The sequence below is a fragment of the Arvicanthis niloticus genome, chromosome 27 (assembly GCF_011762505.2).
Source record: "Arvicanthis niloticus isolate mArvNil1 chromosome 27, mArvNil1.pat.X, whole genome shotgun sequence".
Taxonomy (NCBI): domain Eukaryota; kingdom Metazoa; phylum Chordata; class Mammalia; order Rodentia; family Muridae; genus Arvicanthis; species Arvicanthis niloticus.
This window is the reverse complement of record NC_133435.1, coordinates 19,430,022-19,455,811: the sequence shown is the minus strand read 5'-3', so window position 1 is coordinate 19,455,811 and position 25,790 is coordinate 19,430,022. Positions and strand designations below refer to the sequence as shown.

Here is a 25,790-nt window from a genome sequence, read left to right as displayed (position 1 = left end):
AACTGCAGATGCACCCCAAATCACTCACGAGAAACACAACTTGATGCAAATCGCAAGAGGTTTACTGGCTAGCCAGGGCTGTCTTTCCTTCAAGCCCGTGCAGGGGCAGCGGAATTCAGCAAAAGAACAAAAGAAGTTTACAGCTTTTAAGGGTGAATCTACAAACCAGGTGGGGGTGGAGTTAGGGAAGAGGGAAGGCTGAGAGTGGAGTTAGGGAAGGGGGAAGGAGGGGGAACAGGTCACTAGGTCATGGATACATTTGATCTCAAATTCCTAAGATGGATGGTGTGTCACTTTATAATTGGCTATTTCGAACCAGTTTCACACTATATATCATGAGCTCCAGTTCAAGGGGGTCAGGCTTATCTCAAACTTTTAGCATCCTGGCACCAACTGTCTCAGGGCTGTTAGTTCAAAGCCCGGCCAAGCTAATCTCGGGCCCATAGCATCCTGACACCATGAATCTTAAGGTTTGTTTAGTTAGGGCCATCTGTTCAAATGGTCAGCTAATTTCCTGGGACTGAGGCAACACAGTGTTTGACTTACAGGTTTTTATGTCTTTGCTTTTAAGAGTAGGGTTCAGGGGATCAACTTATGATTTTTCTATCTTTCACTATGTATCTATCAACTTACCTATGTCTGTCTGTCTATCTATCGTCTATCCATCCATTTATGTCTCTATCAGTCATCTATCAACTTACCTATCTCAATCTGTCTATCATCTTATCATCTAACTAGATACTTGAGTGACAGATGTATCACAAAACCAAGAAGCTCAAGTTTTAGAGTTCTTGTTTGCATGAGCCACAGGGAGTTCAGAGTCTGATTGTGATTCTTTTATCTCAACAAAGAAGGCTCCATACAATATACAAACTCCTGGCTTCACGAATCCTGTACAACTCAGTGTGGCGCCTCTGAAGGCCCCTTGCACTTGACACCAGGAATGATACTGTGGGACTTAATGATACAGTGATGTACTCATGTTGCTAAAAGCATGGCGGTTCCCTCCTGCAGGCTGGCTGTGATCAGATATCCTGTTTCTACCTTTAGATCTCTTTGCCCCCCTCCCCTCTAGTTTTCCCCCCTCAAATGCGCTTTTTTTTCTCCTCTGACTGCTTTTCTTTGAGTTTCTCTTAGTAGTTTAACTCCACGAGTATGAAATAAAGCTCTTGGCCTCAATGGAAATTGTTCCTTTCATTAAAGAAGTCAGTTGTCCCGTTTCTAGTTCAGAGGCATTTCAAGTGCTTTCAACTGTGTGAATGGACCAGGAATTATTCACTGGAGGACTTCTCTTTCAGGATGAAGAAAAACAGCAAATAATACCTAGACACAGTTCCAAGTAGCCTGATTCTCGTGGTCCCAGGCGCCTTTGGGGAATACTGGTGTGCTTTGAGGAGGTCTTGGCTCTTGTGTGAGCCAGGAATGAAAGCAGTCCGAGTAGTCCCTCCAGGACTTAGCACATAGTGGGAGTGTCTCATGTTGCCTGGTCAGGGCCAACACCTTTAGGAAGACTGCAGCTGCTTACCCAGTGATGCAGTATAGCTCACCACTCACAGCTGCGAAGGCAACTAGTCCTAAAGAGGGGTCCGGCTGAAGCTAGTTAGAGAAATTCTTGGGAAAATGTAGAGGCTGTAGTTTTACTTCTGCCTGAGGAGGAATCTCCCCTCAGCAAGGAGAAAGCACAGCAGGTTCTCAGCAAGTTGTGGCTTTCAAGGCTCCCCTCCACTCTGGGAAAAGATTCTCTCCCACCCCCCTCCCATCGTCAGCTGTGTGGGGCCCATGGGATTGGGATCAACAGGTTTCTTTATCCAGTTCCTGTTGGGTTCAGCCAACAGGGAACCCTGAAAGTTAGAGTTAAAGGCAAATAAGGCTAGGGTTAGCAGTTTGCAGCTCCCTTCAGGTGACATAGCCCTCCCTGATGACTCTCTCACAGCATTTTTTCAGCTGGGTTCAGAGAACTTTCCCTCCTCTTTTATTTAGGAACTTAGTTTTTACTACCCTGTCCCCCAAAGCCCCATCCTTCTGCACACACTGCCCACACTTTAATAAATAACTCAGAATTATATTCTAGAGTTCTCAAATTTGAGTTTCTTGCCTGGAACCATTATTTCCTCTCTGTGTTTTTGATTGATAACAACCTTTGATTAAAAAATGCAGGAGTTGTGGGTTTGCGTATCCTCCGATCTTATGTTCTAGGGGATAGGTTTGGATATCTTCCGATCTCATGTTCCAGGGGATGCCATGCCCTGGGCCCTTTAGATACTGTGTAGTTCATTCATTTTGTTTTGTTCTGTTTACTTTTACACTAGCCCCTTTCATGCTATGCTTTGTCCTAGGACATGTACAATTTTATTCAAATATAATTGCATTTTGGTTAATTAATAGTGGATGTTGGACTTTTTTTTTTTTTTTTAATGACAATTCTGGCTTCATAGTACATACAAAATAATGTGCCCACGACCTTCAAGAACTAGACTATGGATTCCTGGAGCCCTTCCTGCTTTGCTCTTGAGATGCTGGAAACAGTAAGTAAGGTAAATTAAACATCGTCTCCAACATGACCCAATCTCAGACCTGACTACAGTCAGTCTTCAAACACACAGGGTTTGAGAAAAACACAGAGACAAAAAACCAAACACAACGGAAGCATGCGCTGGCTTCCCGTGGCCCTCACGGGAAGAACAACAACAAAGTCTACACCATCTAGATTTCAGGCTATGGGTAATATATACATTCTTGCCCAGAAAAAAAAAATCAAGACTGTCAGATTACAAGGAGATGTCATTGAACCCTTCCATCATCTGTTCAGAAAACTACTGAATAAAGGTGGCTGGTAACACTGAGGTCTAATCTAAAGGTTTCCCTTGCTTTAAACAAGTTTCTAGTGTTTTATTCTCTCCCTGTTTTAGGAAATTATTGGAAGTTTTTGCATAGAGATTAAGCTGCACTCCAGTGTAATGGCTTCGGATGTAGTGATGCCTGCATGCTAGAGCCGGGGTAGGAAGGAAGAAAGAAAGACACTTGGGTTTTGTTTCTCTGAATGCCAACAGAATGCTGCATTAATTCAGAGAGAATTAAATCAAGGTTTTTTGTTTGTTTGTTTGTTTGTAGCCAATAAAAGATTGGTGGAGTGGCTTGCCCCAGAATTACAAATGGCTTCAGCGTGACAACATAGCATGACTATTTGGCCAGGCTGGTGGTATGTTACAGACATCCACTGCCACAAAGAAGGTAAATTCTTGTGATTTTTTTTTTCAGCCCCTGAAGATGACTGATGAAAGCACTCTGAGTAGTCCTTTGTGTGTGTGTGTGTGTGTGTGTGTGTGTGTGTAGCAGATTTATTAACTCAAAGCATGGGTACTTCACTTAGGGTAAAGTTTATGCTATTATAAAAAGCAGACACTTCTAAACCTGCATTCCATTTGTTTTTGTTTAAAACCCAGTAGTGGGATGGATGTTTGTAGGCAAATCAAACATCCGCCTATTCTTTTCTTCATAAGTTACAAATCTGGACACTAGACACATTTCAGTGGTTATGTTGTAGTGTGTCACAGAGATTTGGATGGAATGCACAATTTCATTATTTTAGCCAATTTATACTCAAGTATTTATAAAATACATATTTCTATAAATAAACTTGTCTCCATTTCAGTTGGGTTTGAAGAAGTCAGGGAGACTGTTCTCCAGATCACATCACTATTTTGCACTATCCACCAGTGAAGAGGTGCTATGATGGTGGTAGCACATAGTGTGGCAGGCAGCACATAGTGTGGTCACAAACAGATTATGGGGAAATACTGGCCTACATAACTTATTCTATTATTGACTTACTTAACTTTGCCTTCCAGGTTCAACAGGGGAAATCCATCTTTGTAAAATACTCAAATTGCCGGGCGGTGGTGGCGCACGCCTTTAATCCCAGCACTTGGGAGGCAGAGGCAGGCGGATTTCTGAATTCGAGGCCAGCCTGGTCTACAGAGTGAGTTCCAGGACAGCCAGGACTATACAGAGAAACCCTGTCTCAAAAAACAAAACAAATAAAATACTCAAATTTATTTCTCTTTATGTGTATGTGTGTGTGTGTCTGTAACTGCAAGCTGAGGTTAGAGAGAGTGTTGGATCCCCTGGAGTTGGAGTTAGTCAGTTGTGAGCCCTTAGCTGTTGGTGTTAGGATCTGAATTCAAGAGTTCCTGGAAGAACAGCAAGTGCTCTCAGTGGTTAAGCATCTCTTTAGCTCTGGAAAAGTCATCTTTGCTTAACTAAAAAAAAAAAAAAAAAAAAAAAAAAAAAAAAAAAAGTTGTGTGAAGAGAGTAGATGCTAGCTCAAAACTTACTTTGTTATAGCTAATAGATCTTTAGACAATTTCCTCAAATTCCTGGTAACACATGTAAATTTTTTTTTCCTTTTCAGGGGCAAAGGGATAGCAATAGGTCATGACAAGTATTTCTAGCCAAGGTTCTTGTAACCTCTCTGTATAGTCACCTGTGGAAAGAGTTATGCTATTGTAACCGGGAAGAGCACACAGACCCTCTGTTTGGCTTCTTCTTGTGTTAAGAGAATTGCCTTTCACCGTGGGAGAGGCTGTAATTGGATTTTACCATGAAAAGAAGTAGTAGTTAGATTTCTTAGCAGGTCCTCCAAGCTCCACGCTTGGAAAAGCAAGCCAAGAAGCTGGAATGTCCTATTCTTCAGATGGAAATAGCGTCCAGACAAGCCTGGAGACACGGGTCTGCAAGGCACAGTGAGTGGCCCAACTTGTGACAGCCATGGCCTATGAGAACAAGAGGAGGGTCCTCCAGACTGAAGATGGGAAGCTAGAAGGGGCCATTTCCCTTAATGGAAGCCCTCAAATCGTCTCTAACTCTGTCTAGAAGCGTCTGTCTCCTAGTGGGTAGGGTGTCTAAAGTTTGGCACACACTAGAACATCACTCTCCATCCAGATTAAATAGTCAATTCACTGTGTGTTCTTTTGTGGTTATAATTGTTTCCATTTCAGTCTCTGTAACATTTTGTAGACATTTATAGTAAGGCAGAGTAGACTTTTATATTGATTTCTTTCTAGTTTGTATCTTTTTTTTTTTTTTTAAAAAGAACAATTAAATCACCGTGTTACTTAGAACATATATACATTTAAAGTAAGTTAAATTTTACTTCTTAAATTCTAGACTACTTAGGCACTCAATCCTGCTTGGCATAACCCTCATGGTTTTTGACCTTTGGTTATTGTTACTGCTCTACCTTTCTCTTCCTTGCTTTAAAAGCCAGGGCCACTGCACTTGCCACCTCTGAAAGATTCCTCTTTTCTGCAGGTCACATTGTGCTATGTGGAAATGTGGGTGCTGACAGTTTTGCCTCCTGCCTTATTTTGCCTTGAGTCACCAGACAGTTGAACTCCTTCCCTTCCTGATGGTGGAGACTGCCATCAGGACCTGGTCTCAAAGGCAGACAGCCATGTGATCTGTTCATCTTTGTTTCAAGTTGGGGACCTGAGAAAGACTTACCAGTGACCCTAAAGCAGGGAAACCCTTGCTTTGACTATCCTCTCTGCTTTCCCTGTGTCTCCTTATTAACATTTTATTTCCTGGAACATGGACATCCACACTTCCAAATAAGGCCAGGTATCTTCTGTTGAGGTTGTTTGTATCAGAGGAAGCCTGTAGGCCACTATTTTTAGTAGTTACTGTAGCTATGGAAAATTTCCTTTCTGGCTGGGTAGTAAACACATGACTATTTAGGCTCTTCATAGTCAGACCCAGAACGCTTCCCTAGTCTTACGGGAGAGTCACAGGCTTTGCTATCCCAGAGCAAATCCTTTAGTCATATTTCAGCTACCAAATGCATGCTGCTACCTGATCTAGAGCAAACACTGGCGCTTTGGGGCTTTTAAAGTATTAATGAGTCTCCAGGGAGAGGTCTACAGCTCGGCATTAAAATCATCTGAAGGATCACACTAAGCTCACCTATTTTGAGTTTTCTGCTGAGTCACCGTCCGACATCAAGGTGTGCCTATTCTGAGAGTGAGCGACATTCTCACTTTCCCAGACCACAGAAACCTATACTTTCCCAATCGAATCTCCTATCACGTGGATTTTCATTTGGGGTAGACAAGGCTCATGGCTATCAGGGCTTTGAATCTAACCAGAAATCCACAGGCATGTTGAGCTGCCCTTGCCCAAATCAGACAGAGTCCTCATACTTAGTGCTGAAGTGCAGCTTTGTGGGAAATTGAAGATCTGCATCTCTTTCATCTCTTCTTTCTTTCTTTCTTTCTTTCTTTCTTTCTTTCTTTCTGTTTTTAACTTTTATTGGATATTTTATTTACATTTCAGATGCCATCCCCTTTCCCCATTTCCCCTCCCTAGAAAACCCCTATCCCATGCCCCCTTTTCCTTTTTGCTTTTATACAATTTTTTTTTTTAGAATGTTAATCAAAGGCTTTATAAGTTTGGTAATGTTCAATAGAAGTGTAACCCAATACCCAACCTAGATATATCAACTATCTTTGACTGGTGGAGACATGTGAACATCTGCCTCCATGTCCCCCCCCTTCTCTCTCTTTCTTTCTCTCATCACCTAGCTTCTCCTCTCCTTCTTCTCCTCCTCTCCTTACTCCTTCTCCTCCTCTCCTTACTCCTTCTCCTCCTCTCCTTACTCCTCCTCCTCTCCTTACTCCTTCTCCTCCTCTCACCTTAGCTCCTCCTACATATCACCTTCCTGTTAAAATAAAACTTTTCTCTCAAAATACAATTAGAGCATAATTATACCAATTTGTACCAGTGAGGTACAAGATAGTCCTCATACCCAGTCCATCATTTTGTTGACTAACCAGAACCTCTGTTATCTCTCTTAACTAAAACACTTAGTTCTGAACCTGGCTTTTTTCTTGGCTTTAGAATGAATGTCAGCTGAAAACCATTGTAGAGTGAAAAATTATAAAGGCCATTTTATGAAATATGTGTAGATTTTTTGCCTTACAGAACTGAAAATAAGATTTCAGGCCTTCACATTCCAGGTGAAGGACACTTGCTGGATTACATTCCTCAAGCCTCGCCCAAGGCAGGAAGACATTCCTGATTACAGATAAAGATGCTACCACCTAGGTGGGGCCCTAGCCCTATAGCCGGAAAAAGTAAAGATAGCAATCTGAAATGGCCGGATAGGGCACAATGGCATGGTAAAAACCACATTTTTGAGAAGAATGCAGGGCGATTTCCACATGACACTAATCATTTAGAGTGAATACCTCTGAATTGTTCCACTGTTTTCATGTTTTGTATCTTTAACAACCCCATCCCACTCCCCTGGTTTGTGGTTTTTCCCTTTAAAACCCTCCAAGGACTGGCCGAGGGGGTCGGACCTTGACTCCAGCGCGAGTACCTGGTCAGACCGCTGGCTGCCAGCTCTTTCCCTAATAAACCTCTGCTGATTGCATCCAGGTATGGTTTCTTGTGATCTTTGGGTGGTCGCGATTCCGGGGGCTTGAGGAAGGGTCTCCCGAGTATGGGGGTCTTCACCATCTACTCAAATTTTTTCTCTCAAAGTAAATAGCCAGGATTGGCTATGAGACTGTATGTTTTCAACCCCATCAGAAATCCAGAATGACTGAGTTAACTGAAATTATGGGAAGCACAAAGCATAGCTACTAAAACTTTGCCAATTTATAGAGACCACTAAACACCTGGACACTCCCTATACTACAAAACATTGGAGCATCTGATCTTCAGCCTTCTGGCCCAGGATCGTCTGACAGACTTTAGTGGTGCAGAATTATTAAGGGCTGATTACTCTGTCTTGGCAGATATAATCAGTCTGCAATTCTGCAAGTGTGTCCTTTTCTGGACAGTAATTTGTCTGTAGATGGAAAGAGGCAATTCTTGCCTAGTGGCTGTCTCACTACAACTGGAGTAACTCCAAGGATGCTCAATTTCTTCTTAGAATCCAAGACAGAAAGCTGTCAGGAGCAGACAGGTCTCTAATCAAAATGAACATTAATTCAGAAATGTTTGTAACGTCAATTCTGTGGACTTCTGACGTTTTGAAAACCAACTATCCATGTAAGGCAGTCTGGACTGTTGTTTGTTAACTCCTCTCAGCTATTTCTAAATAAAGTATAGAAAACACCCTAGCAATAAACTCCAAGCCATGAATTTGCTATAGGCCCTTAATGATTTGATTGGTTGTCCATCAAATTGTCATATAGGTCCTTCCTGTTCTAAGGTCTGCCCATAAGATGTTCACATTTATTCCCCCCAGCTACCCTGCCACACACAATTAACCTCTGTTTAGCCTTCAGATGGGGGAGGAGGGGAAGGAAGGGAGGGGCAGGGAGAAGCCACTTTCAACCTTGAGGTTAAGCACCAACTCTCTTAGAACAAACATGCTTTACCAATGCAACCAAGGTCTCAGCACACCGTTACATACAATGTGTGTTCAGATACAGTGTGATTTTTTTTTTTTTTACCAGCAAAACCCAAGCTGTATAAACAGATTGATTCATTGTAGATGCTCCTGTAGTCTCTCTCACTAATGTACATGGTCTCAATTACTTCATTTTGAGCAATAAAGTGCTGTTTAGGAAACCAATCTGAAGTGGCCTCAAGCTTTGCCTGCTTTCATTCCCTGCAACCTTGACAAAGTGGGCGAGAAAAGAAATAAAGCAGATTTGATCATAAAGCTAAAGGCATGATTTCATCACTACGGGGTTTGAAATGACACAATTCTACAGCCTCAGTCTCAGTGTTAGGTGGTTTTACGTAAGCTTTAGTGAGCACCGGAAGAGGCCTGCCGGTAAGTAATTAGAATGCGGACAAGTACTTGTGCCCGGGGCTACTCTCAGAGTCAGCGGGTTTTCAAAGGTAAATCATAATCTTCCAGATCGAGGAGCTCACTGTCAGTCTGCTACAGGGTGGATCCAGTCCAGACAGACTCAGATGTAAGACTCTCCACAGAACTCAGGAAGTGTGAGATAATAAAATACAGAAAATGATTAACATGGAAAGGTATTTAAAATCTCCATAAATTGAGTTAGACATCTTGATACATTGCCTTACACTGCTCATCTGTACATTTAGTTTAGCCAAAACCACCAGAGAAATGAAGGTGGCTTTGGTCTCAAGGTCACCTTATGCTTGCATATGCAGTTTCCATTCCTGGGATGGTTTGATTAATGACCGTTTCCCTACACACAGCCGAGGAGCCCTGCCTTGCTCCTTGCTGCCTCCCTGGCATTTCACTGGATAAGGGGCACTGCATGCATCAGTGCCTTGAGGCATCAGATAAAAATAGCAGTTAAGCAATTGTCTGACCTAAAAGTCACCCGAGAAACAGATGTTGTGGAAGTTAACATTTTAGGGAAGACGAAATGTCTTACACCTTCATCTAAGTATTAAAAGACGTTTTTTTTTTTTTCTCTTTAAGTGTAAAATAAATAAATAAACAAACAAACCCGATTAACTCCTAAGTGGATAGCTATTTCCTTTCTTTTTTTCTTTACAAATTCATTGGTCCACAATGAAGCAATGATTCTTCTGAGGCTGTTTTACTCTCTGGGAGACTCCAAGTTCAAAAGGGCCATCCCTGCCAGCGCTGACCTCTTGAAGAGCATGAGGTACTGGGTGGGTGCTTAGTAGGATTTGCTTTATCACCCTCTTCAACCACGGGGGGGGGGGGTGGGGGGGGGGAGAAACTGAGGCTTTTGAAATGCAGGTTGGATGCTGAGTAATGACAGCTGTGTTTCAGCAAGCAAGCGAGGTGACCAGCCATTTCTCCTTTCCCTTACGGGTTCTTTGTCCTTGCACCCATGGGAGATGGCTTCTGCTTTACCTTTTAGTTCAATACCTCCTATTCACTGAATCTTTAAAGGAAACATTTAGCTACCGATGCACTTAAGTTGGTCGCATAATGGGAAAGAAATGAGCCAGGACTGGAGACCTCATCTCCACAGAAGCATTTTAAGGCCAGCGAGGGCTGTTTCACAGAGCTGGTCAAGACTCGAGGCTCCCTCTATACCCTTTCATCACTATGACAACAGGCAGCTCCTACTTTACTGCAGCCAGGAAAAGCAGCTGACATCTCAATGCTAGGAACATAGGGGAGAGGTTTACAAAAAACACAACAACCACCACCAAAAAAGCCTTTTTGTTTGCCTGTCAACAGAGAGAACACCCCCAGAGCAAGTCAAAACCTCTATTCTTGCCTTCAAGAAAGATCTGAAAAAAGCATGTTGGGGCCTTTTCTCCTGGTCCAAGCAAAGCCCTCAAGCAGGGCAGACTGCAGACTGGCATGGCTCCTCCGAGCCTCCGGAGGGTTGGCACTGAGGGAGGTCCCTTCCATTAGACTTGGCCATTGCAGAAGCTGCTAAATGATAAAAGCAGGGAGACTTAACAAACACCTTGTGCTAAGGTCCTAAGATGGTTTCTTTTATGTTTCTTTGAATAAAGAAAAAAATAACTTAAGAATATTTCCTTCTTCTTTCCTAATTTTGCTACTAGAAGCCTCATTCCAAATTCATAATAGATAGCTTAGGGTATGGGATTTCCAACAGTAGTTGGTAAATTTTTTGGTGAGTCTAGTGTTCTGGTTGGGGCCGTACTTACTTGTGTTTAATAAATACCTCATCTGATCCTTATAACAAAATCACCTGTGGGTATCATTTGCCTAAGAGGTGGTTAGCTGAGCCTTGGAGGTGAGATGTGACTGGCCAAGCTCGCACAGCTTGGGGGTGGGGGTGGGGGTGGGGTTGGTCATATTGGACTCAGCAGCCATGTCTGTCCACTCTCTATGCTGTCTTGGAAACTTCAGTCTGATTTCTGAAGATTCTTAGAGCAGAGCATACAAGCACAAGGGAAAGCCTAAATCCATGCTCTTCCAGAGTTTAAGTAGTGAAATAAAGCCAGACCAATACTTTTGTATTTGGTATCATTAATATATATACGAGGCATACATGATAGATTTATAAAAAGATAAAGAGATTTGGGATATGTTTTGTGGGTGTGTGGTGAGGTATGGGTGAAGGGGGTGCCTCAGTGGGCCCATGCTGAGGCATTCCTTCCCCCTGAGGGACTAGCCACAGGACTGTATAGTATAGAACAGAGTTTATTCAGGGCATGGGGAGGGGAGCTTAGAGGGTAGTAGAGGCAGAGAAAGACAGAGAGAGAGAGAGAGAGAGAGAGAGAGAGAGAGAGAGAGAGAAGAAGAAGAAGAAGAAGAAGAAGAAGAAGAAGAAGAAGAAGAAGAAGAAGAAGAAGAAAGAAGAAGAGAAAAGAAGAGAAAAGAAGTAGAGGCCTGCCATGAGCATGTGGAGAGAGGGGCAAGGGAAGGGGGGAGGGGCAAGGGGACAGAGGGGGAGCAAGAGGCAAGAGAACAGGAGATCAAGAGATTAAGAGAGGGAGGAGGGGCAAGCAGCCCTTTTATAGTGGGCCAGGCCTACCTGTCTATTGCCAGGTAACTGTGGGGGTGGGGGTGGGATTTAGACAGAATGTTAATGATACATCCTTTTTTCAGTTAATTCTCCCATCCAATCTCTGTAGTATCTATTGTTTTTATGATTCTGATTTATGATTATGACAAAGGGTTCTTATGGCATAAAAAGGCAAAGTCATTTGTCCAGAGTCCCTGAGCTATTTCTTGTGACAATGGGCATATAAACCACATGTATGTAGTCTAATGTAAGTCAGAGCTATATGGTCAGCATGTATGAACCAGAGCCCATTTCCTCTTTCTCATGCTAATTAGATTGGCTGTCTCTGAAGCAGTCGCTTTCTTCTCGAGTTCTGTACATCCTTTGATGTTCATGACAACGAAACAGGCCGTGGCTAGGTGGTGGTAATTATCACAACTGGCGCTTTTGCAGAAAGCATCCTGGGAGACCTGGAAGAGCTTCTCCTGGATTTATGGCTTTTTTCCCCCCACTAAAGGTTGTTCCAGGATGATAAGAAAGTCTAACACACCTCAAGCCTTTTGACAAGCTGTTTATATCATCCAATATGTTTTGGACATTGTACTAAACTTAACTAAAGCATCCGTGTCCACGTCTGGCTGCACGTCAGCTGAGAAAGAACTCGGGTCAAGAGAGAACGTAAGGGACATTTTGGAGTTCTCCAGATGTTCCACCACGCACCTCATCTGTCACCACTATTTATTGTTTTACTGTGGGCCTGTGTTATAAGAGCCTGCTGGAGATACAATGAAGGGCAAGGAAAACACCCCAGCACTCTAACTGCCCAATGGTTGTACAAAAACTCTTTGAAAATAAGTGGGGGTGGGGGCTCTGTCTTCAAACAACACACACATTCTTTCCCTAGATGTGGGAAGTCCTGTCTGGTGATTGATAAGCAGAGGAAACAGACTGCTCTACCTTGCTGGACTGCATTAGATGATCCAAAATTTAAATCTTTCCTAATAGGTGGTCTTTAAGAAAAACAAAGGAAACCAGTCAGAAACAAAGATTTAGCTGATCAAGCTATAAACTGCAAACAAAATCCCAAGAGCTAAGAGAAAGGAAAGGATAATTGTTTTTTTTTCTTCAGTGTGGGCACATTTCTATTCAGTGTAGCTTGAGCCTGCCCCAGAGGAGTCTGCAGTGTCAAGGTGGCATATTTAACCTCTTTGCAGACAAAAGGCACTGCAGATGAGACTCTACTGCAGGACTTCTCGGGTACCTTTTCAACGGCATTGATTGGCAGCTGAAAGCAGGGTTATAGTTTTCTCCTTGCAGAGTGATCTAGTTCCTGAAGGAACGAGCAAGCAAGGCTCGAAGTAAATGCTGCACTTGGGAAAAGCCAGATGGGCGAACCGTTTCAGAGACAGCACAGTTGTTAGCTCCTAATTCTCCTTGAGCATTTTGTTTTTCGACAGAAGACATAATAGGAACTGGGCATAGTCCATGTCCCCTTGTGTACCTCTTAACGAATGACAGTTAGTAGGAGGCGAGAGACATCCGTTAAAACTGTTAGGGAAGGGGTAATTTGAAAATAACCGAAGAAGAATATACTGTTAGAGAGATTTCCTAACTAAAAAAAACCAAAGCGGTCTACTTCTGTACTGCTATCAGGTCTGTGACAATGACAGATAAGTCTAGGTAATTTAAACATGGCAAACACACATTTTTGATTTTGAAATCTATTCTTCTGGTTTGGTCATTACTAAAACTATGGTTTTATTAATTTAATTTTGTAGGAGGTAAAGAGACATGACCACACAAAGTAAAATTCTCTCCCCCTCCCTCATATAAATCACTCAAAATGGGATTTTAAAAATAAACACATGGCTTTGAATTATTTAAGCAGAATCATCAAGCAGTCTTTTTAGATCAAGGAAGTCAGTTTAACACATGCAGTTGGGCAATCCAAGCAAATTTAACATTTACCTGCTGAGAGGTGGCTAGATCCAGAGCCCGGGTAGCTTGAAGCTGAAGTTGAATGCCCTCTTTGCACACAGCCAGGAGGTAAAAGTTTGACAAATGCCCAAGAGAAGCTCTTCCAACCCCCCTCCTCCTTAGCTTGGCTTCTTTGCCTAGAAGCACATTCAAGTTTATTGGAGTTGAAATTCTGCTGCTCTGTCGGCCAGTCAGGGTCTGAAGTGACAGATGAGAATTTGGAGGTTGGCACCACAGGGTATTCAGGCTGTCATGGTTTCTGTTGCAGATCCCTGGATCTCGCTCCCTCACCCCCTCCGTGCTGCTGAGCTTTGCAGGCAGAGCAGACCCAGAGGGAGAGAGCTAATTCTGCAGCATGCATGGAGTGAACAGCCCTCCCCAGCCTCTCCTTCTCATAGGCTCCTAGCTTGGCCAGAGTGTAAGCATTTGGCTCTTCATGCATTTTTTTTTTTCCTTCAAACAACTCTGAGAGATCGTATGATCAGGATCCCTCGGGGGTTGTGATTCTGAGACATTGAAAAGAGACTTCACACTATTGTTTATTCCTAGGCGGCTGCAAAGGACAGAAAGATGACTGCAGCAGATGCATTTTTAGATTGCTCGATTGGAAACCGTCCTCATGACCGCAGCCTGAATGTTAACAGGGAACCATTCCGGCTGCTTTCATCGTCCTGCTCATGAGCAGCTCTGGAGATTGAAGCTGCAGCTCTTTAGAGCGTGTTGATTTAGAGAAGCTGTGATTCACAGCCTGCTCCTCCCCAGCCCAGTCATCTGTAATCCCATGATGGTGCTGTACTGTACAAGAAAAGGTCTTCCTGGGAAACAGACTGCAGAAGTGCTTATTTCTGACTTTGCACTTTGGCGTTTATTTATTGAGGCAGGGTCTCACTATATAGCTCTGGCTAATCTGTAACTCACAGAGAGCTGTCTGCCTCTGCCTCCTGGGTGCTGAGTTTAAAGGCTTCTGTATGCATGTGTGTAATCATTTCAATGGCTGTGTCTGTATTTATTGCACATTTATTGTGTGTCGGGCCCCACACTAACAGCTCTCTATGCATCACGTAACTTGAGTCTGACAAGTCTTTGGAGGTTTTACTATGTTCCCATTTTAAAGATAGGTTAGAGTAATGTTAAGTGTACAGGATTTAAGACCAGGCAGCTTGGATTTTCTTCTTGGCTTCCACACACCCTAACTGTACACCCAGGAGCGAGTTATAACCTCTCAGCATCTGCTTTCTTACCTATAAAATGAAGCTACAGATGTGGGAATGATCATAGCATTCATCTCAGGCAATTGTTCTGATTTTAAATAATTCGATGCAAACAAACTGCATAAAACTCCTACCATGTAGTAGACACTCAACAACTCTTAACTGTTTTGGTTTATGTCAGACAGCAGCAAAGCACAGAGAGACTAAGTGCTTTCTTCTGGGTCTCTAACTGTAATGTAAAGTGGTTCTCTCCTTGCCTCCCAAATGAGCAAGCGGTTCCCTGAGGGGTAAATGATGCCCTTCTCTTCTCCAGGTGACCAGCCTAAATGCTTCCGATACTATACATTCTCCATTAATATTGGATGAGAAGTTGTCATTTAACATAATTTAGGCTTTCTGAGTGTGTGACAAAATCAACAGGCAAACAGACCGATAAAAGCAAAAAGCAAAGTGAAGCAAATAAAACACCGAGCTTATGAAGTTTGCCGACGTGCCTCGGCCAGTCCTCTCTGCGGACCCCAGAACATTTGTTTCACTTATTTTCAGAACCCTGAAAGAGAAAGGTAACAACACTTATCTCTGTTGTGCAGCGGGGAAGTCTGGGAACAGAGGAAGCTGGGCAGTTTGCCAGACCCCTTTCAGCTGGGAAGGGCACACGTGTCGGTGTCTGGGATCAGGATCACTGCTCCTAATAGAAAAAAGGGCTGAGGATGTGACGTCTTGATGCCTCAGACAATGGGATGTTTTTTCCTCAGCTCAGGTCTTCAGTGTGAGCAGCTCCTCTGAGGAAGGGACAAGGCTTTGTTTCCTTCAGGGCCTCTGCACACGTCTGCATGCATCTCCCTAGTCCTAGCATAGAGGACCCTGGCACCATTTCTGCAATGGTGTCCTGAGGGATCATGGAGCAGTGAGACCAGTCAGGTCATATAGAAAAGGATTTGACTTTTTTTAGTTAAAGAATTTTCTCACGGACTTCAAAAATTAACTTATTTTAACTCACATTCTCCATTTATTTGAGATGGCTCTATGAGTTTGATTCCAGGCAATGAGATTAATTCCATGAGAGTAAAGAGAAAGTTTTAGTTGGAGAGTGCTAAAAAAAAAAAAAAAACCATCTTGACTAACTCAATTTTTTTTCTAATACTAAATTAGACATATTTTGTTGAAATGCTGAAAACAAAGTTCCTTGCAGACTGATTGTTCAAGGCAAACTGGAATTAAGACTTAAATGTAATTTTATGTATGATGAGAGTAAGTTTCACTCCTAAAGCTTGAGGATTTTGACTCAGTTTTTTGACTAGAGAGATCTACTGTTCAAGCTTAAGAACTTCAAGACATTGCGATATATGACTACAAACTCACACAAAGGAGGTAAGCGGATACTGACTCAAAACAAACAAAAGGGGTTGACTTCACGGTGTCATTAAGCATGGCTTTATTTCTGGAATGTTCACTGGCAGAGCCCCAGGCTCTTCCTGTTTCATGGGGCTGTCACGTTTAGAAGAGTTTACAGCTTTCCATGCTGGGAACAATGAACCTGCAACAATAGCCAAGTAACAGATGGAGCTGGAAGCCGACCCAGAAAGTTTGCAGGCTCTCTCCATGAGAGCACCAGAACCTCAGTAAAGAGTAGACTTTATGATTGCATGTGAGATGATATCGGGATGTCAACTTTGGTCAGGAGATCTGACACATGACAACATGACACTCTGTTTAACCAGCAGAGTTGTCTGTGGATCCGCTCCAGCTTCCTGGCCCACTTCCAGGAAGGTTAAGAACCCTATTTCAAGGGAAAGCTTAGAGAGCACATTTCACCCAAGGCTTTCATTCCACAACCAAGGCTTCTGCATGTGGAACAAATCAAACCATGTTAACAGACAGAAAAACTGGTAAAGCTCTCTTGCTTTCTCTTGCTCTTCCCTCCCTCCCTCCCTTCCTCCCTCCCTCTCTCTGTCTTCCCCTTCTCTCTGCCTTTCTCTGTCTCTACTACCCTCTTAACTCCCCTCCTCATGCCCTGAATAATCTCTATTTTATACTATACCCTTGTGGGGCTGGTCCCTCAGAGGGAAGGGATGCCTCAGCATGGGCCCGCAGGGGCATCCCCTTCCCCCACACTTGACTACACCTTCATAAAACATAATTCCCCTCTCTTTATCTTTTTATAAACACATCACCAATAACAAAATACCATCAACCGTGTGGTTTAAACTACGAATGTGGAGGCTGGAGTCCACCCAAATCCAAGGCGTGCCTGCCATGCTTCCTTTCCCTCGGCCCCCCCTTTCCCTCGGCCCTTCTTGGCTTTCAGGGCCTCAACCTCACCTCATTCCTTATTTCTTACCTCTTCCAAGTTGTGTCTCTAAGTACAGCGACGTTAGAGGTTAAAATGTCAACATGGGAACCTGGGCGAGAAATGACTTTTCCCTCCATGATACTGCACTGTGATTTTGATACTCTCCTTGGTACAAGCTCCCTGTGGGTCTTCCTTCTGAGACTACGCTCTGGTCTTAACTCTGGCCCAGCTGTGCCTGCACCCACCACTGGAGGACCCTGCACTGAATCATTTGTCTCTGTTCAGTCTTCAGTTTCCTGGGTTAGCTCCTGACTGTGCTCAGTGGGAGTTTACCAAGGCCTCTCTTTCAGCCAGCCCCTCAATCCTTCATACTCTCGATCTCTGTCAAGTCTGAATGGAAGCCTCGACACAGAGGAGCCGATATACAATCAGGGGATGGCCAGATGTACCCCGAGTTTTGCTGAGTATAATGAGGTTATTGCAATTCACCGCTGTTTTTCTAAGAATCGCCTCCAAAAACCAATAAACAAACAGACAAATAAAAAATAAAAACAAGGGGCTGTAGAGATGGCTCAGCAGTTGCAGCACTGGCTGCTCTTCCAGAGGACCCAGGTTCAGTTCCCAGCAACCACATGGCAGCTCTTGACTGTCTGTGACCCTAGTTTTAGGGGACTGTAGGTAGAACACCAAAACACATAAAATAAAAATAAATAAGTAAATAGTTTTTTTTTTTTTTAAAAGAGTACATTAATAAAAAATAATAAAACTAAAAGAGAAAGATTAGTTAGGATTAGGAACTTTTTATCTGTCAGACTGAGCAGTTCAGCCTTAATTAGGTAAAGACAGTTCTAGAAGGTTTTGCCATAGAAGGTTCAGAAGTACAAGAGGTGCTTGGTTGACAAACAGTTCTTCTATGAGAGGGACTTACAGTAGCACAGGGATTTATTTATTTATTTATTTATTTATTTATTTATTTAATTTGTGCTTCCTGTGTACTAGGGACCCACTGCACTGCGGACCTGCTGCTGCACTGCAGACTGCTGCACTGAGGTCCCCATGCACTGAGGACCCCATGCACTGAGGACTCCATGCACTGCAGACCAGATGCACTGTGAACCTGCTGCAGTTGTGTCTCATCCTTATACTGGCGACCCGGCCCCTTTGGGGAAGAAAATAAATGGCAAGCAGTTTTTAGAACATCTGCCCAGGTATGGTGCACATCACTTCTACCTGCATTATATGGAGTAATGAGTCATGTGACCACACCTGACTTCCGTGGGAGATTGTGGATTATGTTCCTACGCTGAAGAGGAACCATAGGCCAGAGAACTAGAAAACAGACTGTCCTCAGGAGTGGAAGTTCTTCTGACTTGAGTCTAAAATGGTCCCTACAGGTCTGTGTTTTGAGTACCCATTGCTTAGCTGGTTGTGACGTTTTTTTGGGGGTCTATGAAAACTTCAGGAAGTAGGCTCTGGCCAGAATAAGGAGATCACGTGGGAAGGGCCTTCCGGTGATATGTCCATGGTTCCAGCTGCTCTACTTTCTCATCCACTGCTGTGTGAACAGCATCTGCCTCATACCTCCACTGCTAAGCACGTCTCGAGCCCACCAAACCTTCCCGGCAGCGATTCTCTGAATCCATGAGCCAAAGCAATTTTCCTTCCCTTCAACTGTTTAGGTCAGGGATTTAGGTTATGGACACACAAAAATAACACAGAAACAGAAAACTCTGTTTTTCAACAGGAAAAGGGAAGAAAATAATATAGGTGAAGCAGGAGGGACATTTTACAAAGTAGAGCAAATAAAAGATGGCGGTGGTAGAAGACAAGGAAGGAAAAATGAGAGCCGATTCTATGAGCTGAGGATGCAGGTCAGAAGTAGAACACTGGCCTTGCATGTGTGAGGCTTGAAAATGAACACACACACATACACACACACACATGGGGGGGTGTCCAGCAAATTTGTAAGGCATAAAAATAGTTGAGCAAACTGGACAACAGAAATATAAAATTTTAATATATAAAATACACAAAAATTTAAATAACTTGACAGCAAAAACAAAACAGAAAAACCCAAAATGTGCAAAAGCCGTTTTTTCAGTAGGAGACCTACAGATGGAGACATAGAAATGAAGTGTATAAAAGATGGACTTCTGATCATCAGCAAATGCAGATAAAAATCACAACAAAATGTCCCTTTCCTCCAGTCAGAATAATGTGTCAGCTCCATGTCTTGCACAGCTTGGTTTTGGAAATGTCTGGTATAATGAGGAAATGGACAGACACACAGACACATACAGAAAAGTGGGAATCAGGTACACGGTGCTACTCTGACACAGGGCACCACTGCAGCAGCATCCTGGAAACTTCACACATATGTATACACGTGAACTGAGCAGGCAGGTTCAAGGTAAGCAGCTGAACAAGTAGGCAGGTTTAGCTAGCCTTGGTAGGAGGGCTCCATGGTTATCACAGAAGAGGCAGCTAACATTCTCTGTGCACATTGTCAACGTCTGTACACAGCCTAGAGGAAAGCTTTGCCAACTCCCTGAGCCTGAACTGGGGAAGGCATGGCAGCCCCATGGGTCTGAGTCATCTGGCTGTGTAACATGGCTACCCTCACGTCAACAATACACATTCACCAGGGCTTCATGTCTCTTTCACGTTCACTAAGGGCTCCCAACACTCCACACATTACCTTTCACTTGATGTGACAAAATACTCATGGATTGGTAGGATTAACATTCTGAAAATGACCATCTTACCAAAAGCAATTCACAGGCTGAATGCAATTCCCATCAAATTCCAACACAATTCTTCATAGACATGGAAAGAGCAAGAGCGATTCTCAACTTCATATGGAAAAATAACAATAACAACAAACAAACCAGGATAGCCAAAACAATTCTCGACAATAAAAGATCTTCTGGGGGAATCACCATTTGTGACCTCAAGCTGTACTACAAATTAATAATGATAAAGACCACATGGTATTGGTACAGAGACAGACAGGACAATCAATGGAATAGAATCAAAGACACAGAAATAAGCTCACACACCTATGGACAGTTGATCTTTGACAAAGAAGCTAAAAACAATTAGTGGAAAAAAAAGAAAGCATCTTCAATAAATGGTGCTGGTCTAACTGGTGGTCTGCATGTAGAAGAATGAAAATAGATCCATATTTATCACCTTGCACAAAGCTCAAGTCCAAATAGATTAAGGACCTCAGTGTAAAACCAGATACATGAAATATAATAGAAGAGAAAGTGGGAAAGAGCTTTGAACTGATTGGCATGGGGGGTTGGGGTGGGTGGAGGGATTTCCTGAACAGAACACAAATGGCTCAGACTCTAAGATCAACAATTGATAAATGGGACCTTCTGAAACTGAAAAGCTTCTGTAAGGCAAAGGTCATTGCCAATAGGAGAAAGTGACAGCGTACAGATTGGGAAAAGAGTAGATGTTTTGTGTTCTCACCTCAGCATGGTAACAATGTAAGTTAACACATTTGATGGTTTGTTAGATTTAACTATTGTGTAGCATCAAGCATCATATACAATGTTTCAGCCAGTGATGGGGCAAATATACAGTGGCGGTCCCATTAAGCTGTGTTGCCTTGTAATGTGATAGTGACCTTAGTTTGTGTACATCCCTCTGTGTTTGGACAGTGATATCAACTAATGACATGTTCTTTCGAATGTGTTCCTGTCATTGGGCAACACAGGACAATACTTCATGCTAGGTACATCATGTTAGGTACGGTGAAGATGTGATGTTGTTGTGTGTCAATTAAAAATTTAAAAAACTGGACCATGAATATGGCTCACTGGGTGATGGCTCTTGTCACTCAAGCCTGGCAACAGGACCTCATTGCCAGAACCAGCATAAAGGTGCAAGGAGAGAAGCAATTCCTTTGACCTACAAATGTGCATCGCTGCATGCTGCCCCTCGCATTTACACACGATAAAATACAAAGTGAAATAATACAATAAGGTAAAATAACTTTAGTGCTTCTGAATCTCCTCACCTTGTAGATTCTAAAAAAAAAAATAAAAAAAATAAAAAAAGCTTATCTTAGCATAGAACAATGCCAATCACAGGATTCTATGGAGCTATAGGCCCCATTCCTAAGGTTGTCCCAACAGCTTTCTATAAACTCGGAGAGCCTAAAGGACAGAAGTGAGTTCTGAAGGCTGAAAGGCCACCGTTGAGATGTCGCTAGGCACATGCCCCTTTCAGATGCTGTTTGAGAATCCTTTCTGTATTGTCCTCTCTTGGCCGGCTCTCAGGATCCCTGACAAGTGTTGGCTTGTAGCTACATCAAGCCATTTCTGCTTCTGTGTTCACATGGCTTTATCTGTCCTTAATCTCTGTGGATTTGCTTCTCCTTATATGGACACCAGTCTTTGGAGTGAGTTTGTCATAATTTGGTAATGATGTAATTTTACATCGATCACATTTACAGAGATCCACTTTCAAATGAGGTTGTTCTCACAGGTTCCAGAGTCAGAGATTAATGAACATTTGGGGGTTAAAATTCAAGTATAGTCTGCCCTCTGGTCCCCCAAATTCACCTCTTCTCAACATGACATGGCAATTCATGCCACCTCAATATTCTTAATGTATTTCACTTTCAAATGTTTGAATTATCCATTTCATTTTATGTGTATGAGTGTTTTGCCAGCACAAATGTATGTGGGCCCCATGCATGCCTGGTGTCCACAGAGGTCAGAAAGTGGGTGTTGGATCTCTGGGAACTGGAGTTTCAGGTGGTTGTGAGCCATCATGCCAATGCTGGGAACTGACCTTTTCTTAGCCATTGCACCGGCTCTCCAGCCCCAGTCATGTGTTTCAAATGCTTAGTCCAGCCACCATCAATTCCAAGTCTCTAATCTCATAGAAATATGATCAATTCAAAAAGCACCAACCCTCTGAGACATTTAGACTAGGGATGTGGAAGACTTATTCAGGGAGAAAAGATATTATCTGGCTTCCAAACTATGATGAAATAGGAGACATTCTTGTTCTGAGAGAGAAAATTGTATCATTTACCTCAAATAAGTTCAAAGCTCAGCAGGACCAAGTGCCACAGTGCTTCAGGCTAGATGATCTTTGATGGCTCTGTGCTCTGGCCCCTGGTCTGCAGAGGCTTTTATGGTCTCTGGGTCTGTGGGGATCCCAGCAGCCCTTCTGTTACCTTTGGAATTGCCAGGGCTGTCACAACAGATCCTGAGGCCCAGATGGCTTAAAACAACAGATACGTATTTCATCATAGCGACAGAACTCTTAAGATCCAGATATTGGTCTAGGACTCTATCCTCAGTTTGTGGAGAGCTGTTCTATTCTTCTGTTCTCTCATGGTCTTTGTTCTGTGTGTCTGTGTTCTTCTCTTCCTCTAAGAACAGTGGCCATATTGGATTAGGGATTTTACTTTACTTATGTTAAAGATCCTAACTCTAAATAGAGTCCAATTCTGAGATATCTGAAAGGATTTTGAGAGGAGACAAATTAACTTCAACAGGAGCACTCTTCCCTTGCCCTGACGGAAGACACATTGGTGTTAGCATTTTGTCTACACTCCACTCCCACAGTTACCTGGCAACAGCCAGGTAGGCCTGGTCCACTATAAAAGGAGCTGCTTGCCCTTCCTCTTTCTCTTGACCTCTTACTCTCTTGTTCCTCTTTTTTTTTTTTTTTTTTTTTTTTTTGAGACAGGGTTTCTCTGTGTAGCCCTGGCTGTCCTGGAACTCAGAAATCCGCCTGCCTCTGCCTCCCAAGTGCTGGGATTAAAGGCGTGTGCCACCACTGCCCTCTCTTGCTCCCCTCTTGCTTCTTCTTTTCCTCTCAGCCTCCCTTTTCCCTTCCCCTTCCCCTTCCCCTCCCACTCCCCCCTCCCCCTCCCCTCCCCCTCCCCCTCCCTTCCCTTCTTCTTCTTCTCCTCCTCCTCCTCTTCTTCCTTTCTCTCTCTCTCTCTCTCTCTCTCTCTCTCTCTCTCTCTCTCTCTCTCCCTCCCTCCCTCCCTCCCTCCCTCCCTCCCTCTCTGCCTATACTACCCTCCTGGATCCCTTCCCTATGCCCTAATAAACTCTATTCTATATTATATTGTCATGTGGCTGGTCCCTTAGGGGGAAGAGATTCCTCAGCATGGGCCCGCTGAGACATCTCCTTCCCCCATACCTCTCCACACACCCTCAGAACATACTCTCTTTATCTCTTTATCTTTTTATAAACACATCAGTTGGCACCTATGAAGAATCTTGAAAGCCCCATAGCTTTCCTTGTCTTGTGTCTGCCCATTTCACTAACAGGCCACTATATTTGTTGATGTCACAGTCTTAAAACCGTGCTGATTTATTATGCAGTTCATGGGCTCCAAGCCACCAACCAAGCTGTGTCCAGGACACACCATCTGTGTTTCTGCTTTGTGCTAGAGGAGATGGTTAGATCTCTTGCTCAGAGTCGCACACCCAGTCTGTATTGTTAAACTGCATCTGTGCTGTTCTCTCGAGGGCACTTTCTCATGTCTTTACTAGCTCATATTTTGCTGAGACTTTTCAAAATCTCCAAGTTGCTTAATGGTTTCTTTCTCTGTTTATATCTTTCCTCTCACTTCTCACTATAAACAGCAAATGGAAATCAGGCCACACTTCCCACGCCTCATTTGGAAATATCCTCAGCTAATAGTGACGTTTCTCACTTATGAGTTCTGCTTTCTGTCGAGCAGTGGAACAGACTCCAGGTTTGCGATACCGTGTAGCAAGTATGGCTTTTCCTCCAGGGTTCAGTAACACGCAGCATTTCTTTCTTAGCCCTCCCCAGAAGCACACATATTTCTGTGAATGTTTGAGTCGTGATGAAATGTAACTGAGATGACTAAGAGGACACATTTATCTTCAGCTCCAGCTCTTTCTTTTTGTGCTCTTAGTAGACTCTCTTTAAAGTCCGCTGTTAGGTCTCACAGAACCTCAGGACAAAGAGCTAACTGAGGTGCCTGTTTAACATAGCAAAGGGGACACTGGCCATTAGGCTCTCAGTATCATTGGTACTTGTGGAGGATCCTGGCCCCTCTTAGTGTCAGCATCCGAACTGTTGCACACCCCCACTGCGCATGCGTTACTGCGTCACCTGCGCACCACAGGCTTTAGTTACCTACATCACTGCCTGGATAAAAGACACAGACCCTGATCCATAGCCCTTTCTCTCTTCCTCACTTCTTCCCCTCACCCCTCCTTCAGAGGCGCCTCTGTCAGTAAAGGCCTCTCCGGTGAGATCTGTGCTGTGAGATCTCTTGGTGTGGTCCATCCGGGAATGTACCGCTTCATCTAACACTCACCACTTCTCACCCTGACCCTCTACCCTAAACCTTTCCAGGCCCCGAGCTTTGCTTCCCTACCTCCAGCTTCTTTTTCCTATATAACCAGCCTTTGTGGCTATACACTGTAGGTGCTCTTGGTTCCTGGCCCCTCTCTCCTCTTCCCTCTCTTTTTTCTTTCTCTCTTGCTCCCCCCACCCCCAGCTTCTGCTGGCCTGGTCTTTCTGCTGGCCATGTTCAGTCTGGACTCTTCCAGATGCCTCTGCCTGTACTCTACCTCATATCTACAATAAAAACTTTCTCCTCAGCCATACGCAGGTGTGGTCATATCCTCATTTTCATTCATCAGTATTTCTCTCAACAATCTTTCACGGCCATCTAAGCATTCTTTATGTTTCAAAATTCTTCCAACTACTGCAATTATTCAAAACCGCTTTAATATCCATCGAAATTTATTTTGGTGGCACCTGTGGTGTTTTGAATGATAATGGCTCCCACAGTCCTGTTTGAATATGTGGACCCTAGTATTGGATGGAACTGTTTGAGAAGGATTAAGAGGTGTGGCCTTGTTGGAAGAGGTGTGTCTCTGGGGGTTGGCTTTGGAGTTTCAAAATACTTTGCTATTCTGGTTTTGGAAGGGGATGTAAGCTCTCAGCTGGTGCTCCAGTGCCTTGCCTGCTTGCCTAATGCCATGGTGGCATTACCATGGTGGCAGTGGGTGGGCTCCAGTCCCTCTGGAACAGCAAGCCTCTAGCAATCCCTGTCTTCTGTAAGTTGCCTTGGTCATGGTATCACAGCAACAGAAAAGTAACTAAGACAGCCCACCATTCTCACTGCCAGAACCAGTTTAGTTTGGAAGGATGCATAACATATCACCATAAATTTGCCTGGCTTCAAAATGTAAGAACTTACTTTTGTTTTGTTATGAATTCAAGAGGCTAAATGTGAAAGACTCAAATCTGTGCTGTTCCCATAGGTTAATGGGGAATGTCTCCCTACAGCCTTCCTGCCTGGTGGCTCCCAGTGGTTTTTGCGTTATTTGTTTTGCAGCTATGACAGTTCTGCCTTCACATGACCTTGTCTGTCCAGGTCTCCTCTAAATCTCTAGGTCTTTTTAATTAAAAAAATATTTTTATTTATGTGTATGAATGTGTGTCTAAGTGTGTGTGTGTGTGTGTGTGTGTGTGTGTGTGTGTGACATTTGTTCAGTGCCCATGGAGGCCAGAGGAGGATGCTAGGTCCTCTGAAGCTCAAGTCATAGGTCTTTGTCAGTTGCCTGAGTTGGGTGCTGGGACCCAAGCCTTGACCCCCTAGAAGGGGAGGAAGTACTCTGAACTTTTGAGCCCTGTCTCTCGCCCAAGACCTCTTCATTTTTTAAAAGGACACCAGCCACTGAATGTAGGGTTCACTCTAATATAATAAAACCTGATCTTAGCTTGACAGCATCTACAAAATCTGCTCCCATGTCAGGTCAGATTCGCAGGCCCCAGGAACTGAGGCTGAACACATGTTTTGAAGTTACAGTTTATCCTACTACGTGCTGGGCTGCAAGCCTGACTCTAAAGAATGAAGTAAAAGACTCAAAATGTTCTTCA

The 25,790-nt window shown here is 43.5% G+C and overlaps 1 protein-coding gene across 1 annotated transcript in view; it reads right to left on the bottom strand.

The window, feature by feature from the left end:
• The window catches only part of Sparcl1 (SPARC like 1), a 33,951-nt gene extending 19,898 nt beyond the window's left edge, over window positions 1–14,053 (bottom strand). The window contains exon 1 of the mRNA XM_076926322.1: window positions 13,368–14,053. The gene's annotated coding sequence lies outside the window, so the exon portion shown is untranslated. The remainder of the gene's footprint in view (window positions 1–13,367) is intronic.
• Between the last annotated feature and the right edge of the window lie 11,737 nt (window positions 14,054–25,790).